At 44.8% G+C, this 5,672-nt stretch overlaps 1 non-coding gene across 1 annotated transcript; it reads right to left on the reverse strand.

Moving 5' to 3' along the window:
• Nucleotides 1-5,273: 5,273 nt before the first annotated feature.
• Nucleotides 5,274-5,348, reverse strand: Trnal-caa (transfer RNA leucine (anticodon CAA)). The gene has a single exon. It is a non-coding gene; the product is annotated as a tRNA-Leu (tRNA).
• Between the last annotated feature and the right edge of the window lie 324 nt (nucleotides 5,349-5,672).

Consider the following 5,672-nt stretch of genomic DNA (forward strand, 5'->3'; position numbering starts at 1 on the left):
ACATTTTCTGAATTTGATCACTGATCTTAGTTTGCACCTCACCCAAATGGGTATTTAATTCAGCCGTAATTTCTTTATGCAGATCTGTTTTGATTGTGCCTAGCTCTGTTTTTAATGATTCGCTTACAGCATCTAATCGGGCGTTAACAGTCTCATTTTGTGTTTTTATAGTCTCATTTACTGCGTCAAACTGTTGTTTCAGCATTTCCATTAACGCACCGAGGTCATTTGTAGCTGCAGCGGGAAGAGTTTGGACTTTATGGTCACTTTCCCCTGTTACAGACATGGTTAGTTCAGTTTCCACACGGGAACCTACCGTTCGCGATCGTAAAGGGTATGGAATACTATTAACGTCTTTACTCCCGTCTCCTGTTGTCACCTGTCTCTGTTTATTATCTGCCATTTTCGTCAGTAAATCAGGTGCTACGCAAGGCTTTCGTCATTTGTCAGTGACGTGGTGAGTCCGCTAAGAGCACCGCTCTCGCGTGAGCAACAAATGAAATTCTATCTGGCGAGAAGACAAGATGGAACCTAACCGTTTCAGACAAATGAATGAAGATGCTCTTCACTGCAAATTGCGCACACTATCCACCATGTTGAAAATGCAATACAGCTATACTAACAAGGGGAGAAATAATTTCTATTATCAGACTACGAAGAATTTTACTTTGAGAGATAAAATAAAGCAGATTTTCTATAGCGGGAAGAAGATAGAAAGGATGTGGATCGACTTGGAAAAGCAACGTTGCTACTGAAGCACTACACTGCGTATGCAAAATTCTGACCTACTTATTGATGGCTTGATTACCGCTATGTTGTCTCAGCAAATTCGCGTCTCATTTTTTTTCTTTTCTCTCGGTAATTAAACTGCGATATTGACCAGCACATTTTCCGACATTCTCACAGAGAGATGAAGTGTACATGAAACGACAGAACATTTATTAACACAAGCACATAGAAAATTTTCCAAGTATCTGAACTAATTTTTGGTCAAGTCCCTGTTCGGGCGCCAAGTGTGATGTTACAAAATAAAAGTGATGTTGTTATTCAATGGAAAGTTGGAAATTGAGATTTAACTAACTGTTTTATCAATCACAATTGGCGTAAGAATCATGGATTGACCATTGTCATAAAATATTGCATTATGAGATGTGAATACTTTTTACTTGCAGTTTCGCGTGGCTTGAGGCAGTCACAACTAGCGTGCTATTGATTAAGAAGTTGCGTTATCGTCTTTCTAATTACTTCATGATCATAGATACGATCATACCCGGTTGTGAAGTTATTGTTATGACAAAACAATTTCCTAAGGGACCAGAAAGTTCTTAAGGGCGCAAAAACAACTGTAACATCACATAAAAGGGAAATTCAATATTAAAGCTGATGCAAGAAGACGATAAAACAGTTTTCTTTTTATCAATGTAACACGCACATTGGACTGCTGATCCTGGTGTCTGTAATATTAGCAAAATGCATAATTAAAATGAAAATAATACTGAGGAGATAATAGAAATGAGCACTGATAAATGATTCAGTATTCCCAGAACAAATATTTATTATAACTAAAACATATATCGTACCTTAAGCTTAATACTACAATGACGGTAGATTTTTATGTCCATATCATGTCCATTGAGCGCTCTTTTATATAGCCATTGTCTCCTTTGAGTCGCTCGTGCGTCGTCACGGTAAGTTATAACAGTTCTTTACACTTCACTCAAACGTAGACATAACACTTTTATATACACTCCTGGAAATGGAAAAAAAAACACATTGACACCGGTGTGTCAGACCCACCATACTTGCTCCGGACACTGCGAGAGGGCTGTACAAGCAATCATCACACGCACGGCACAGCGGACACACCAGGAACCGCGGTGTTGGCCGTCGAATGGCGCTAGCTGCGCAGCATTTGTGCACCGCCGCCGTCAGTGTCAGCCAGTTTGCCGTGGCATACGGAGCTCCATCGCAGTCTTTAACACTGGTAGCATGCCGCGACAGCGTGGACGTGAACCGTATGTGCAGTTGACGGACTTTGAGCGAGGGCGTATAGTGGGCAAGCGGGAGGCCGGGTGGACGTACCGCCGAATTGCTCAACACGTGGGGCGTGAGGTCTCCACGGTACATCGATGTTGTCGCCAGTGGTCGGCGGAAGGTGCACGTGCCCGTCGACCTGGGACCGGACCGCAGCGACGCACGGATGCACGCCAAGACCGTAGGATCCTACGCAGTGCCGTAGGGGACCGCACCGCAACTTCCCAGCAAATTAGGGACACTGTTGCTCCTGGGGTATCGGCGAGAACCATTCGCAACCGTCTCCATGAAGCTGGGCTACGGTCCCGCACACCGTTAGGCCGTCTTCCGCTCACGCCCCAACATCGTGCAGCCCGCCTCCAGTGGTGTCGCGACAGGCGTGAATGGAGGGACGAATGGAGACGTGTCGTCTTCAGCGATGAGAGTCGCTTCTGCCTTGGTGCCAATGATGGTCGTATGCGTGTTTGGCGCCGTGCAGGTGAGCGCCACAATCAGGACTGCATACGACCGATGCACACAGGGCCAACATCCGGCATCATGGTGTGGGGAGCGATCTCCTACACTGGCCATACACCACTGGTGATCGTCGAGGGGACACTGAATAGTGCACGGTACATCCAAACCGTCATCGAACCCATCGTTCTACCATTCCTAGACCGGCAAGGGAACTTTCTGTTCCAACAGGACAATGCACGTCCGCATGTATCCCGTGCCACCCAACGTGCTCTAGAAGGTGTAAGTCAACTACCCTGGCCAGCAAGATCTCCGGATCTGTCCCCCATTGAGCATGTTTGGGACTGGATGAAGCGTCGTCTCACGCGGTCTGCACGTCCAGCACGAACGCTGGTCCAACTGAGGCGCCAGGTGGAAATGGCATGGCAAGCCGTTCCACAGGACTACATCCAGCATCTCTACGATCGTCTCCATGGGAGAATAGCAGTCTGCATTGCTGCGAAAGGTGGATATACACTGTACTAGTGCCGACATTGTGCATGCTCTGTTGCCTGTGTCTATGTGCCTGTGGTTCTGTCAGTGTGATCATGTGATGTATCTGACCCCAGGAATGTGTCAATAAAGTTTCCCCTTCCTGGGACAATGAATTCACGGTGTTCTCATTTCAGTTTCCAGGAGTGTACATTTAGTAAAAATTAGATCAGACTACCACCAATCTGCGTCCGTCTTACTTAAGAAAAACAGTACAACTCTTTTTAGCGCTCAAGGCTTCATTTGTTCTCCAGCGAACAAACTAGTGAAGGATCGCATATCTATCCGTATTTTTCTGTTTATATTGCCGCCCAAAGACGACGAATTACATTATTTAGAAAATACCACCGTCGCCATGCGACGTCTCATTATACATTAATCATTATTTATAAACAAGTATTTGCCTTCTGGCTGAATGTATTAACTACTCGTATTTGCTGTTTTAATGAAGTCAAAAATAGCGAATATCACAGATTCCAATAATCAAAAAACAGACTGTGAATTCCAATGCGCCTGTCGATGTAACCGTTAAAAAGTTTTACAAATAGTAGTAGTAATAATGTGTAAAGTGTACATGAAACAAAATTAGATATGTTAAGTAATAACACGTTTCGGGAGTAAACGAGGTGCACTTGGCCACTTATAAAGGTCTCATTACCCCGACAGGCTCAAAATGGTTCAAATGGCTCTGAGCACTATGGGACTTAACATCTGAGGTCATCAATTCCCTACGATTTTGAACTACTTAAACCTAACTAACCTAAGGACATCACACACATCCATGCCCGAGGCAGGATTCGAACCTGCGACCGTAGCGGTCGCGCGCTTCCAGACTGTAGCGCCTAGAACCGCTCGGCCACACGGGCCGGCCCCTGACAGACCTAGAGTTTAAAATACAAAGAGTGTAATGCACCAGCATGTTATACTGACGTGCTTCACGCCACTATACATTTTGGGAAGGGGGGCATTGCGTAGCTTCTTTAAATGGTCCAAACATATAAATAAATATTTGTAATGATTCTTATTCGCGCCGTCTCCGTGTGGCAAAAATATCGTAGGGAGATATGATTATATCTGAGTCAGCTGACAGAAAATTTAAAGCTCTACTGTCAATTTTTTATGTACCTCAATTTTTTTTTCCGCCGGTATCGGCGCCTGTCGGTCTTTTGGACTTGTGCGATGAAGACGTATGTACTTGCATTCTCCCAGTACTGTGTTAATTAAAAGTTATAATATGCGGAAGTAGCAAGTTTTCATTCTCATACCGAGCTACGTCCTTGTCTCCACATCCCGATGCGACGAACACTTGCGTTTTTAAATGGACCTTTTCGGAGATGAAATCAACACGAAGAGAGAAAAGCCGATGCAGCCACGCCGGCACTGTTATACGTCGTTGAGGAGACAAGGTAAATATCATGACGTACACCAGAACTAAAAAAAAAATGTATTCTTCAATGAAAATTCTAGAACTGCCACAACGTTTCTTCATCCATACGCATCCATACCTGCGTGCGTTTCTGGACTTACAAATTCTAGTCCTTCTAACAAAGCATTAGTATAACTGCTTCAGCTCTGAACAATTCACATTATCTCCCTCCCTAACCATTACACTTTTTATTGTGGAAGTCTGTGGGTTTCCGTGGTCATTGTCACTGAAGGTGAAATTTTCTGGGTTGTCGGCTGCGTCGTACTTCTTCTGTATGATCAGCGCTTCGCTCCCTCTGCTACGAGCAGCTTCAGGTTGAGTGAACACTCAGTGTTCAGTGAATCGTTGACACCACAAGGTGCTAAACGATCTCAGTAGAGGGATCAAAACGTCTGTCATATAAAAGAAATATGATACGGCCTAGCAACCTAGAAGATTTTGCATATAACTTTTTATTGATTCCTACCATTCATCCTTTCCTTTTTTCCATATCTTTCAGAGGCCTCCACCTTTCTGAACTCTTTTCTGAAGCTGGATCTCAATATGCGTAGCTTAGTTTTTGTTATGCTTTGGTTCAGAGTTGGAATACCGTCTGTAAATGTTTCAATCATGAATCTGTATACCTTATCCTTTGATATACTTATTCCGTAATGTTCATGGATTACCACAAACACACAGACATTCTTTCCCGGTAAATTGTATAAGTATCTCAATGTGGTCCACTGCTTCACTCCTTCGCCATACTGTTAACAACTAGCATCTAGAATGAGATTATCACTCTGCAGCGGAGTGTGCGGTGATACGAAACTTCCTGGAAGATTAAAACTGTGTGCTAGACCGAGACTCTAACTCGGGACCTTTGCCTTTTGAGGGCAAGTGCTCTACCAACTGAGCTACCCAAGCACGACTCACGACCCGTCCTCACAGCTTCAATTCTGCCAGCACCTCGTCTCCTACATTCCAAACAGTTTTAATCTGCCAGGAAGTTTCAACTAGGATCTGCTGTCACGTGACGACCACAGGACAATTCGCGGGCTTTGCGAGCATAACGTCGCAGAAATCCGCACGTGTGTGCCAGCCAGTTAGGCCGCAGCGCCAGATCAGAGAACTGGGTAACGGCCAGCAGGGTCGCCACTAAGGCAGGGACTGCAGGTGCTCCAGTGGGGCAGTCCACTCAGTTAGGCTCTGCAGAACACCGGCAAGTGGTGTGTGCTTCTTAAGCAGATTT

This window comes from Schistocerca cancellata, chromosome 7 (assembly GCF_023864275.1).
Source record: "Schistocerca cancellata isolate TAMUIC-IGC-003103 chromosome 7, iqSchCanc2.1, whole genome shotgun sequence".
NCBI lineage: Eukaryota > Metazoa > Arthropoda > Insecta > Orthoptera > Acrididae > Schistocerca > Schistocerca cancellata.